This window comes from Pongo pygmaeus, chromosome 18 (assembly GCF_028885625.2).
Source record: "Pongo pygmaeus isolate AG05252 chromosome 18, NHGRI_mPonPyg2-v2.0_pri, whole genome shotgun sequence".
In the NCBI taxonomy this organism is placed as follows: domain Eukaryota; kingdom Metazoa; phylum Chordata; class Mammalia; order Primates; family Hominidae; genus Pongo; species Pongo pygmaeus.
In genome coordinates this window covers 31,362,928-31,376,691 of record NC_072391.2, presented here as the reverse complement: position 1 = coordinate 31,376,691, position 13,764 = coordinate 31,362,928, and the positions used below count along the sequence as shown (strand labels likewise).

Genomic DNA, 13,764 nt, shown 5'->3' with positions numbered 1-13,764 from the left:
ATTACAGGTGTGAGCCACCATGACAGGCCTGCAAAAGTAGTTAAATTATAAAATTAATGTTTCTCTGTCAGCACTTCATGGAATCAGTACTTCATGGAATTCTCATATCAGCTCTGTATCCTGTTCTCTTTTCTGGAAACTAGTTTGGAAAGTTTCATTTCTTTTTTTTTTTTTTTTTTTTTTAGATGGAGCCTTGCTCTGTTGCCCAGAATGGAGTGCAGTGGCATGATCTCAGCTCACTGCAACCTCTGTCTCCCAGGTTCGAGCGATTCTTCTGCCTCAGCCTCCCGAGTATCTAGGATTACAGGTGTGTGCCATCATACCCAGTTAAGTTTTGTATTTTTAGTAGAGATGGGGTTTCACCATGTTGGCCAGGCTGGTCTCGAACCTCTGACCTCAGGTGATCCGCCAGCCTCAGCCTCCCAAAGTGGGATTACAGGCATGAGCCACCGCGCCTGGCTGGAAAGTCTCATTTCTTTAACTGTTTGGGGAAATATCATTTATTCCCTCAACAAATACTTTCTGAGTGCCTACCATATGCCAGGGAATAGTCTAAAACTGCAGACACCATGGTAACTAGACATATTGTCCTTTCCTCATGGAATTTACCTTCCAGTGGGGGCAGAAAAACAATTATAAGTGAACAAACAAATAAGAATTTCAGCAACGCTTCACTGAGGATGCATTTAAGCAAAGGCCAGAAGGAAGTTTCAGTCATGCTGAAATTCCTGTTTGTTTCCTTAAGAGCAGGTTATTACCATCTGGCATGCTATGTATTTTACTTATTTATTTATTGGCTGATTTTTTCACCATTGTCTCCTCAGTGCCTGAACGTAGTAGGTGCTTAATAAATATTTATGGACTAATAACGCTTTGAAGAAAATAAGCAGAGCCAGGCGTGGTGGCTCACACTTGTAGTCCCAGCACTTTGGGAGCCTGAGGTGGGAGGATTGCTTGAGGCCAGGAGTTTGAGACCAGCCTGGACAATATGGTGAAACTCCACCTCTACAAAAAAAAAAAAAATAGAAAATTATCCACGTATGGTGTCACGCACCTGTAGTCTCAGCTACTAGGGAGGCTAAGGTGGGAGGCTCGCTTGAGCCCAGGAGGTTGAGGCTGCAGTGAGCTATGACTGCACCACTGCACTCCAGCCTGGGCGACAGAGCGAGACCCTATCTCTAAAAGAAAAACACCAAAAACCAAAAAAGAGGGCAAGAGAGAGGGAAATAAAGCCAGACAGCAGTTAAAGTCACAAGGACAGATCTTAATCTGTAATATACTGTTGCAATAGGGAACAGAGTTCAGTGTGAACTGAACTCAACTTCTATTTGTACAGAGAATGAGGGAACAGGAGTGGGGGTGAGAAGCAGGGGTTCAGAAAAGTCAAGGCAGTGAAAAATTACCAAACACATGAACGGGGGGTTGGCCCAGGTGAAACCCATCTGGGCTTGCTAACTAGTACTTATCAACAGCGTCGTTGGGCTCTTACTCTCCCACAGGGGCTGGGAGACGGGCCCTATCCTCAGGTGTTGGCTGGAACAAACAGTAAGTTCTTTCGGCAGCCTTGAGTTTTCTCAGGCAGGCACTTTTAGAGGGTCATTCCAGGGATGAGACCTTGAGCTATTAGAAACTATGTCGGTGTCTGGCCGGGCACGGTGGCTCACGCCTGTAATCCCAGCATTTAGGGAGGCCAAGATGGGCAGATTGCTTGAGCCCAGGAGTTCGAGACCTGGCTGGGCAATATGGTGAAACCCTGTCTCTACAAAAAATGCAAAAATTAGCCAGTCTCATTGTAGCAGGATGAGCCACAGATAAAACTCCTCAGACACTGGATTAAAGAAGGAAGAGGTTTATTCAGCCAGGAGCATCAGCAGACTTGCGTCTTAAGAGCCGAGCTCCCTGAAAAAGAAATTCTTGGCCTTTTTAAAGGCTTACAACTCTAAGGGGTCCACGTGAAAAGGTCGTGATAAATCGAGCAAGCGTGAGGAACATGACTGGGGGCTACATGCGTCAGCTAACAGAACAGAAAGTTTTGCAATGCTTTTTCATACAATGTCTGGAATTTACAGATGACACAAGAAGTTTAGGTCAGGGGTTGATGTTATTATTATTACTTTTTTAATAAGGGGGGGATAAGGAAGGAGACCACTACTACTCCTGCTGTCCTTCTCCCTGCACCTTGCCTAGTTTACAAGACAGGAGGAAAGAAAAAAAGCAAAAAGTTAAAACGAAACAAAAGTAAGATAAATAGCCAGACAACCTTGACACCACCACCCAGCCCTAGGAGTTAAAAAAGTAATAATAATAACATCAACCCCTGACCTAAACTACTTGTGTTATCTGTAAATTCCAGACATTGTATGAAAAAGCATTGCAAAACTTTCTGTTCTGTTAGCTGATGCATGTAGCCCCCAGTCACGTTCCCCACGCTTGATCGATTTATCACGACTTTTTCACATGGACCCTTTAGAGTTGTAAGCCTTTAACAAGGCCAAGAATTTCTTTCTCAGGGAGCTCGGCTCTTAAGACACAAGTCTGCTGATGCTCCCGGCAGAATAAACCTCTTCCTTCTTTAATCCGGTGTCTGATGAGTTTTGTCTGTGGCTCGTCCTGCTACATCATAACCTGGTCTCAAAATAAAAATACAAAAAAAACTATGTTGGTGTCTGGCTAGCTTGGCCAAGGAGGAAATCTTTGTCAGATGACTAGGAAAGGCCTCCTGAAGGATCAGCCATCGGTGAGGATGCAGGAGAACCCCAAAATCAGGGCTCAGCTCAGGAGGGTTCTGGGCTTCATGGAGGAAAGAATTCAAGAGTGAGCAGAGAGTGAAAGCAAGCAAGTTTATTTGTGCAACAGTGTACAACAAGATGGCTGTTCCACAGACAGAGCAGGGCTGTCCCACAGGCAGAGGGCACTCCCTGATCACTTGCTGGCTCTACTGATACCTCCTTCTAATCACATGCTAATTAAGGGGTGGGCTATTCACAAACTTTCTGGAAAGGGAGCAGGGTTTTCCTGGAACCATATAAGGTACCTTTTGGGTTTATTGCCATGGGACTTGTAAATTGTCATGGTGCTGGTGGAAGTGTCTTATGCAAATGCATTATGTATTATGATTCCTAGTCCTAGCTGGTTTGAGCTGGCTTCTTTGCAACATCCTTTTTTTTTTTTTTTTTAGACAGAATCTTACTCTGTTACTCAGGCTGGACTGCAGTGGCACGATCTTGGCTCACTGCAACCTCTGCTTCCTGGGTTCAAGGGAGTCTCCTGCCTCAGCTTCCCAAGTAGCTGGGATTACAGGCGTGCACTACCACACCCAGCTAATTTTTGTATTTTTAGAAGAGATGGGGTTTCGTCATGTTGGCCAGGCTGGTCTCGAACTCCTGACCTCAGGTGATCCACCTGCCTCAGCCTTCCAAAGTGCTGGGATTACAGGCGTGAGCCACCATGACCAGCTGGATTTTTTATTTTTTATTTTGCAGAGATAAGGTCTCCCTGTATTACCCAGGCTGGTCTCACACTCCTGGCCTCAAGTAATCCTCCTGCCTCAGCCTCCCAAAGTGCTGGGATTACAGGTGTGAGCCACTGTGCCCAGCCTCATACCTTCTATTAAACAAGTCCCAGGCCAGGCATGGTGGGTCATGCCTGTAATCCCAGCACTTTGGGAGACCGAGGCTGGCAGATCACTTGAGGTCAGGAGTGACCTAGTTGCAAACAATATTTGCAAGTCATGCCAAGTTAAGTCAAAGGACATGGTCAGCTTAGCAAACTCCTCTATAAACTTCTCTGGATCCTCCAAAACCTGGCCAAATTTCTCCTGGCAGAAAGCCAAATCAGACATTAAAAAAAAGGCATATGTACTCTGAGTGTCCTTCCAGTTCTGTCAGCTACCTCCCTCAATGGACATAGGTTCAACCTCAGGGGCTGATATGGGGTCCCACTCCTGGTGGCACTGGTTAAACTTACTTCCTCCAGAAGCAGGAGTTATAGGCTGGGGCTCATTGGATAAGGAGGGGTGTCTGATGACCTGGTGTAGAATCTTTCACTAGAGGACTGGAGGAACCCTCTTGAGAATCAGGGAACTGAGGAGGAAGGGAGTCGGGGTGGGGGGCAGGCATGGGTGTCCTAGGGGAAGCAGCTAGGAACGGGTCATGAAGGAATCTGCTCCAATTGCCTAAAAGGCACTCTGGTGGCAGGTCCTTCATTCTTGTTCCCCTGTCTAACAAGGTTCTCTACTCTACTACTAGGCTGGGCGCAGTGGCTCGTGCCTGTAATCCTAGCACTTTGGGAGGCTGAGGTGGGAGGATCACTTGAGGCCAGGAGTTCGAGACCTGCCTGGGCAACATAGTGAGACCTTATCTAATAAAAATAGAAAAAAACACCAAGGATCTCTACTAGACACAGAGGGTTTTCTAAGTCTAGCTAGAGCACAGTTATTTTCCCATTCAAATTCCCACCTTTCTTTTTCCTTAAGAAAGCTCAGCAGGGCAATCACCACCAATTCCTGCAAAGAGGGAGTGAGTATAGCCAGCAGGGTGCAACCAAAGTGACTTATGAGACATGACCAAGCAAATGGAATGCAACCAAAGAGATGTTTTAATAAGCAAAGTACAGATGGAGCAGTGAAAATAGGAAGGAGAGGTGAAAATAGGGGACAGGACTTATAGTCTGAGTTCCACAAAAAGCAAAGACAGCGTTATGATGTTGGGCAAAAGAGGGATGACAAAGATGACCAAAAAAGATGCTAACAGAGCATAGAGAGATGCCAAAGAATTCGGAGCATTTAGGTTTTAGCCACCGAGGGTCTGGAAAACCTCCAGAGCAGGAAGGTGGGGGGATGGGTGCAGCCAACAGTCACAGTAGGACTCCAGCCCACAATATCCCCCTAGAGTGGGACTCCAGCCCACAATCTAGCAGGAAACACATGACTCTGGGGTCCAAGAGTCACCCCAGTGTGGGACCTCTCAAAACAACAAAAGATTCAAAACAGGGCCGGGCGCAGTGGGTCACACCTGTAGTCACAGCAGTTTGGGTGGATCACCTGAGGTCAGGAGTTCGAGACCAGCCTGGCCAACATGGTGAAACCCCATCTCTACTAAAAATACAAAAATTAGCCAGGTGTGGTGGCAGGCGCCTGTAATCCCAGCTACTCAGGAGGCTGAGGCAGGAGAATCACTTGGACCTGGGAGGCGAAGGTTGCAGTAAGCCAAGATCCCACCATTGCACTCCAGCCTAGGTGACAAGAGAGAAACTACATCTCAAAAAAAAAAAAAAAAAAAAAAAAAGATTGAAAGTATCCTGCCTAACATAAAATAGAAACAATTGCCCAAATAGCCAAAGCAGACTACAAAGGCATGAAATAAGTATAAGCATGCATTTCTGCACTAAAAGCAGGGAAAGTGCAATCACTCGGTTATTAGAAACTAAAGAGAAAAACATCTCAGGGAAGGGGTGATGGAGCTGGCGCAGAGGCTCGGGCCTGTAATCCCAGTACTGTGGGAGGCAGAGACGGGAGGATCGCTTGAGCCCAGGAGTTCAAGGCCAGCCTGGGCAACATAGTGAGACCCCCATCTCTAAAAAAATAAAAAATAGCCGGGCATGGTGGCATGAACCTGTAGTCCCAGCTACTCAGGAGGCTGAGGTGGGAGGATCGCTTGAGCCTGGGACATTGAGGCTGCAGTGAGCCAAGATCATGCCACTGTACTCCAGCCTGGGCCACAGAGCAAGACCCTGTCTCTAAAAAAAAAAAAAAAAAAAAAGAGAGAGAGAATGAGAGAGAGAAAAGGGAGGGAGAATGAGGACGTAGCCAGCGAGGTGTGCTCCCATCCTGGGCATGGGGACATGGGGACAATGAACTGGCCACCAAGCCAGGGGCCCTGTTTTCATGTCCTGGTTCACCAGATCTCGAGAGGAAGCAGATCTGAGGCTCACCTGTCCATGGACGCCAAATGGTGCTGATGGCCTTTAATTTGGGGTCCTGGTAAAGGTTTTCCCAGGGTTCCCATGGCTTGTTAGTCTCCAGGAAAGATAACCGCTCTGAAAAGAGCTCTTAGGTCCAGCACAGCTCTCCAGCGATGACAGCCCCAGAGTTACAGCTCCCCAGCTCCCATCTGCAATGAGCAAAGACCCCTGTATCCTCTTCGTCCCTTTGTAGTCACCAGGATGATGCAGGCAAAGCCCTCAGCTCAGGAGGGTTCTTAGGTTCCCTCGAGTGGACAGTGAAAGACAGCAAGTTTGTATGAGCGGCATCGCGCATGGCTGCCTACAGGCAGAGGAGGCTCACCCGCCACATCTCCTCATAAGAGTGACTCTCTCCTTACCCAGAGCTTACACCCTTTGCACCTCTTGCTACAGTCCCACCTATTTTAGGGTAGTTTGTGTCTATATCTGCTTCCCCTTGTTTTATTTTGTTTTGTTTTGTTTGAGACAGGGTCTCACTCTGTCGCCCAGGCTGGAGTGCAGTGGTGTGATCTCACCTCACTGCAGCCTCCACCTCCCAGGTTCAAGCAATTCTCCTGCCTCAGCCTCCTGAGTAGCTGTCACTACAGGCATGCACCACCACATCCAGCTAATTTTTTGTATTTTTAGTAGAAACAGGGTTTTGCTATGTTGGCCAGGCTGGTCTTGAACTCTGGCCTCAACGGATTTGCTCACCTTGGTCTCCCAAAGTGCTGGGATTACAGGCGTGAGGCACCGCGCCTGCCTACTTCCTCTTTAAATGAGAACAGAGTGACAGGGGTGGTCGGTATAACTTTGCTGCTGCTATTTGAGTTAGCTGGGCCTGCTCTGTTCTCCTTCAGTACCAAGTGGGACTGTAGTCTTCTGAGGCTCAGACCAGCAATGATGGTGGTGAAGACATTGATGTCCTGACCAACTAGCTCTGCATGGGAGACGCCTGGTGAGCAGGAACAGTTTACCCACAAGCTGCATCACCTGCAGAGGTGGGTGTGAGCCAGGATGGGGGTCAAAGAAGTGCACTGGGGAAGCCTGATGTGGCTATGACCTCTGACCCCTGCCCCAGCTCCCTTTCTGACAGCTAAGTTCTAAGAACTTCCTGACATTTACTGAGAAAGCTTGGAGGGCATATTCCTACCCCTGAATTACCAGAGCAATAGGAAAATTAGGGGAACGGTTATGAGATTTCTGGTGGGGAATGCGTGGAGTCCCAGGCGGTTGGGAAAATTCCTGACTCCCACACCTTCTTTTCTTTCACCCTCTCATTTATATTTATTTATTTATTATTTTTGTTTTGTTTTGTTTTTTGTATTTTTTTGAGATGGAGTCTTGCTCCGTTGCCCAGGTTAGAGTGCAGTGGCATGATCTTGACTCACTGCAACCTCCACCTCCTGGGTTCAAGTGATTCTCCTGTCTCAGCCTCCTGAGTCACTGTAGCTGGGACCAGAGGTGCATGCCACCACACCCGGCTCTTCCCTTTTACCCTCTCGTTGTCTCTCCGTTCCTTGCCTGCCTTTTTAACTTTTTTTTTTTTTTTTCAATTTGAGACAGAGTCTCGCTCTGTCACCCAGGCTGGAGTACAGTGGCACGATCTCAGCTCACTACAACCTCTGCCTCCCAGGTTAAAGCGATTCTCCTCCCTCAGCTGCCTGAGTAGCTGAGATTACAGGTATGCACCACTACACCAAGCTAATTTTTGTATTTTTTAGCAGGGATGGGGTTTCACTATGTTGGCCAGGCTGGTCTCAAACTCCTGACCTCAGATGATCCACACTTCTCGGCCTCTCAAAGTGCTGGGATTACAGGCATGAGCCACCACCCCCGGTCTCTTGCCTGCTTTTGACATCCATTGCGCACTGTTGTCATCACTGCAAGACTCTCCATGCTGGGAACGTGGACAGGTCCAGCCACTGGGTCAAGGTGTGGGAGGTGGGGCCGGTAGGCTCCACTGCACTCTCAGAATGGATATGCATAGGCTCTTTTCTTTTCTCTTTTCTTTTCTTTTCTCTTCTTTTCTTTTCTCTTCTTTTCTTTTCTTGAGACAGAGTCTCGATCTGTGGCCCAGGCTTGAGTGCAATGGTGCAATCTCGGCTCACTGCAACCTCCGCTTCGCAGGTTCAAGCGTTCCTGCCTCAGCCTCCAGCGTAGCTGGAATTACAGGTGTCTGCCACCACACCCTGCTAATTTTTGTATTTTGAATAGAGACAGGGTTTCACTATGTTGGCCCGGTTGGTCTCGAACTCCTGATCTCAAGTGATCTGCCTGCTATGGTCTCCCAAAGTGCTGGGATTACAGGTGTAAACCACTGGGCCCGGCCCTGCCCTCTCTTTATTCTCTTGTTCATCCATTATAGGCAGTATGGACTAGTGGTTAAGTATGTGGACACTTGAGCCAGGCTGCTTTGGTTCAAATTTCAGTTCTGGGCTGGGCGTGGTGGCTCGCGCCTGTAATCTTAGCACTTTGGGTGTCCAAGGCAGGCAGATCACCTGAAGTCAGGAGTTCAAGACCAGCCTGGCCAACATGGTGAAACCCCATCTCTACTAAAAAAAAAAAAATACAAAAATTAGCTGGGCGTAGTGACGGGTGCCTGTAATCCCAGCTACTCGGGAGGCTAAGGCAGGGAGAATTGCTTGAACCTGGGAGGTGGAGGTTTCAATGAGCCGAGACCACGCCACTGAACTGCAGTCTGGGCGACAGAGTGAGACTGTGTCTCAAAAAAAAAAAAAAAAAAGTTGACCGGGCGTGGTGGCTCATGCCTGTAATCCCAGCACTTTGGGAGGCCAAGAAGGGCGGATCACGAGGTCAGGAGTTCGAGACCAGCTTGGCCAACATGGTGAAACCCTGTCTCTACTAAAAATACAAAAATTAGCAGGGCATGGTGGCATATACCTGTAATCCCAGCTACTTGGGAGGCTGAGGTGGGAGAATTGCTTGAACCCAGGAGGCAGAGGTTGCAGTGAGCCAAGATTGCGCCACTGCACTCCAGCCTGGGCGACAGAGCAAGACTCTGTCTCAGAAAAAAAAAAAAAAGTTCAGTTCTGGGCCAGGCGCAGTGGCTCATGCTGGTAATCCCAGCACTTTGGGAGGCCAAGGAGGGTGGATCACTTGAGCCCAGGGGTTCAAGACCAGCCTGGGCAACAGTGAGACCCCATCTCTATAAAAAAAAAAATGTCAGTTCTGTCACTGTTGTTTAATCTCAGTTTCTTCATCTGTAAAATAGATTGTCTGAGTAGCCTCCCATTATCCATGGGGCACATGTTCTAAGACCCCCGCAGTGGATGCCTGAAACCACGGATAGTCCCGAACCCTATATATACTGTTTTCTCCTATACATATACACCCATGGAAATTTTTTTTTTTTTTTTTTTTTTTGAGACGGAGCCTTGCTCTGTCGCCCAGGCTGGAGTGCAGTGGTGAGATCTCGGCTCACTGCAACCTCCACCTCCTGGGTTCAAGCGATTCTCCTGTCTCAGCCTCCTGAGTAGTTGTGATTACAGGTGTCTGCCACCACACCAGGCTAATTTTTGTATTTTTAGTAGAGACGAGATCTCACCATATTGGCCAGGCTGGTCTCGAGCTCTTGACCTCAGGTGATCCACCTACCTAGGCCTCCCAAAGTGCTGGGATTACAGGTGAGAGCCACTGCACCCGGCCCCTATGGGAAAATTTAATGTATAAATTATGTACAGTAAGAGATTAACAATAATAAGTAATAATAAAATAGGACAACTATAACAATATACTGTAATAAAAGTTATGTAAATGTAGTTTCTGTTTCTCCCTCCTTCTGTCTCAAAATATCTTTTTTTTTTTTTTAGACAGAGTCTCGCTCTGTCGCCCAGGCTGGAGTGCAGTGGTGCGATCTCGGCTCACTGCAAGCTCCGCTTCCCGGGTTCATGCCATTCTCCTGCCTTAGCCTCTCTAGTAGCTGGGACTACAGGCACCTGCCACCATGCCCAGCTAATTTTTTTGTATTTTTAGTAGAGACGGGGTTTCACCGTGTTAGCCAGGATGGTCTCGATCTCCTGACCTCGTGATCCCCCCGCCTCGGCCTCCCAAAGTGCTGGGATTACAGGCGTGAGCCACTGCGCCCGGCAAAATATCTTATTGTAATGTATTCACCTATCTTTAACTTAGCCTTGACTTGAAACTCACAGACTCACCTATTTTGGGACCACAGTTGACCAGGCATAACTCAAACTGAAGAGAATGAAACCTCGGATGAGGGGGACTACTGTACATGAATTTTGCATGTAAAGCTGCTAGAAGAGTGTCTGGCATACAGGGGAGGGTCAATAAATGCTGGCTGCCACACCAGGCAGCATCGTATAGTAGTTAAGAAAGCTGACCAGGCGTGGTGGCTCACGCCAGTAATGCCAGCATTCTGGGAGGTCAAGGCAGGTGGATCACAAGGTCAGGAGTTCGAGACCAGCCTGACCAACATGGTGAAACCCTGTCTCTACTAAAAATAGAAAAATTAACCGAGTGTGGTGGCACGCGCCTGTAATCCCAGTTACTCAGGAGGCTGAGGCAGGAGAATCGCTTGAACCCAGGAGGTGGAGGTTGTAGTGAGCCGAGACTGTGCCACTGCACTCCAGCCTGGGCGACAGAGTGAGACTCTGTCTCAAAAAAAATAAAAGAAAGAAAGCCACACTGCCTGGAATTGAAGTCTAGCTCTGTGACCGTGGGCAGGTCACTTAACCTCTCTGGGCCTGTTTCATCTTTTGTATAAAATGAACGTAACCAGACCCAGCCCTGGCCCCAGCCCCAGCCCTGGCCCCAGCCCCAGCTTCAGCCTCAGGAAACAATAAAATAATACAATAAAACATAGTACAATAAAATACAATTAATAAAATATTTTAAAAACATGAACAATAATATTACTTGTAGGTAAAACATGCAATAACCTAGATAATAGATAACCTATTGTGAGGATTTTATTTATTATTTATTTATTTATTTATTTGTTATTATTTTTTGAGACAGAGTGTCACTCTGTCGCCCAGGCTGGAGTGCACTGGCACAATCTCGGCTCGCTGCAACCTCTGCCTCCTGGGTTCAAGCAATTCTCCTGCCTCAGCCTTCCAAGTAGCTGCGATTACAGGCACCTGTGACCACGCCCGGCTAATTTTTTTGTATTTTTAGTAGAGACAGGGTTTCGCCATGTTGGCCAGGCTGGTCTCAAACTCCTGACCTCAAGTGATCCTCCCACCTCGGCCTTCCAAAGCACTGGGATTACAGGCATGAGCCACCATGCCTGGCCTATTGTGAGGATTAAATAAGCCAATAGTTGAGAAGTGCCTGGCACATATAAGCATTTGATTCTATTTTAGTGGTTATTTTATTTTACTCAATGTAAACACACAGACAGAGCTTTGTATCAGCTTCATTCACCTCTGTATCTCCAATGCCTAGAACAATGGCTGGGGCATACTGACTTGGTGCTCAGTAAATATTGACTGAAATATTGACACTTTTTAAATCTAAATTGCCCTTGCTGCTGGCTTCTGACACAATACTCTTTCCACTGTAATATACTGTTTGACTTTGTCATGTTTTTTTTTTTTAAATGAAGTCTCGCTCTGTTACCCAGGCTGGAGTGCAATGGCATGATCTTGGCTCACTGCAACCTCCATCTCCCGGGTTCAAGTGATTCTCTTGCCTCAGGCTCCTGAGTAGCTGGGACTATAGGCTCATGCCAGCACACCCAGCTAATTTTGTGTTTTGTTTTTTTTTTCTTTGAAGAGATGGGTTTCACCATGTTGGCTAGGCTGGTCTTGAACTCCTGACCTCAAGTGATCCACCCGCCTCAGCCTCCCAAATTGCTGGGATTACAGGCATGAGCCACTGTGCCCGGCCATGATTTCTTTATCTAGTGTGATTTTTTTTTTTTTTTTTGGAGACAGAGTCTTGCTCAGTCGCCCAGGCTGGAGTGTAGTGGTGCGATCTCAGCTTACTGCAACCTCCGCCTCCCAGTTCAAGCTATTCTCATGCCTCAGGCTCCTGAGTAGCTGGAATTACAGGTGCCCACCATACCCAGCTAATTATTTTTGTATTTTTAGTAGAGACAGGGCTTCACTATGTTGACCAGGCTGGTCTTGAACTCCTGGCCTCAAGCAATCTGCCTGCCTCGGCCTCCCAAAGTGCTGGGATTACAGGCATGAGCACTGTGTTCAGCCTATCTGATTTTTAACATTAGAAAATTAATTTGGAAGAGTAGATCAAAATGGAGGGGAACATGTGGTGCAAGTGGCAGAAACAGATCGAACTGACTTAACAAAAACTCAGGATTGACTCATGAAACTGAACATTTCAGAAGTAATTGCTTCAGAAATGGTTGGATCTAGGAGCTCAAAGTAAATAATAATCAAGATTCTTACCGCTTAAGCCCAGGAGGTCGAGGCTGCAGTGAACTATGATTGTGCCACTGCACTCCAGCCTGGGTGACAGAGGGACACACTGTCTCAAAAAAAAAAAAAAAGAAAAGAAAAAGAAAAATTCTTGCCAGGCACAGTGGCTTACACCTGTAATCCCAGCACTTTGGGAGGGCAAGGCGGGAGGATCACTTGAGCCCAAGAGTTTAAGACCTGCCTAGGCAACATAGTAAGACCCACATCTCTACAAAAAGTAAAACATTTAGCCTGGCTTGGTGGTGCATGCCTGTGGACCTAGCTACTGGAGTGGCTAAGGTGGAAGGATCGCTTGAGCACAGCAGGTCGAGGCTGTGCCACTGCACTCCAGCCTGGGTGACAGAGCAAAACCCTGTCTCAAAAAAGAGAAAAGGAACATGGAGCCATGGGAATTAGGGAGGGAGTCCTGCAGGCAGCCTGTTGGGACCCCAAACCAGAACTGAGGCAGAGGAAGCAAGGTAGGGGGGCAGCAGAAACGTATATGGTTCATAGATTTTTTTTTTTTTTCAGATGGAGTCTCACCTGTCACCCAGGCTGGAGGGCAGTGGTGGGATCTCGGCTCAATGCAACCTCCGACTCCCGAGTTCAAGTGATTCTCCTGCCTCAGCCTCTTGAGTAGCTGGGATTACAGGCATGAGACACCACACCCGGCTAATTTTTGTATTTTTGATAGAGACAGGGTTTTGCCATGTTGGCCAGGCTGGCCTCGAACTCCTGACCTCAAGTGATCCACCCTCCTCGACCTCCCAAAGTGCTGGGATTGCAGGCATGAGCCACTGCATCCGGCCCGTAGATTCTGTTGTACAAATCAACCAATACATAAAAATATGAGCAGCGAGTGGACACGTGTTCCAGGTGTGTCCTCTTCCTGAGGAGTAAACGGTGCACTCGCCTGGGGGTTCCATGGGCAGTGCACAGGACATGACAGGAGTGACTGAGCCCCCATGGAGGCAGCCAGCTGAGGGTGCTGGGACAGGAATGGGGTCTCATATTAGACTGGGAGCCGGGGGCCACTGGAGGACCAGGCGTGTCGGCCCAGGGCCTGCCGCCCCTCTCAGACCCTGGGCAGGGCCTGTCCTGGGGCCCAGTATGTCTGCATCCTCATCCCAGGGAGGCTGATGAGCCGGCCAGAGGTGCCTGCCGCTGTGCAAGGAGAGGGCTCTGAATACAAGCGGCACTTGGGGTAGAGCCCACCCCACCAAGCTGGCCTGGGAGCTGAGTCCCACCCAGTGGTCCTCGCATCTGAGGCTGCGCACACCCTGGCCCAGGGCCTGACTGGCCGGGCCCCTGAGATTTCTGCCTCTGGCCTGAACTCTGCTCTGACTTATGACTCCATCCTCTTCTCCCTGCACGGCTCTCCTTTGCCTTTTTTTGCAGGGGAGCGGGGAGACAGAGTCTC

At 48.2% G+C, this 13,764-nt stretch overlaps 1 protein-coding gene and 1 long non-coding RNA gene across 2 annotated transcripts in view; one reads left to right on the top strand and one right to left on the bottom strand.

Annotated features, from left to right (window-relative positions):
- LOC129015833 (SAGA-associated factor 29) overlaps window positions 1-13,764 on the bottom strand; it is an 89,283-nt gene that overhangs the window by 61,289 nt on the left and 14,230 nt on the right. The window lies entirely within an intron of this gene.
- Window positions 1,509-13,011, top strand: LOC129015835 (uncharacterized). Its single transcript, XR_008494674.1, has 3 exons — window positions 1,509-1,545; window positions 6,801-6,941; window positions 12,876-13,011. It is a non-coding gene; the product is annotated as an uncharacterized LOC129015835 (long non-coding RNA).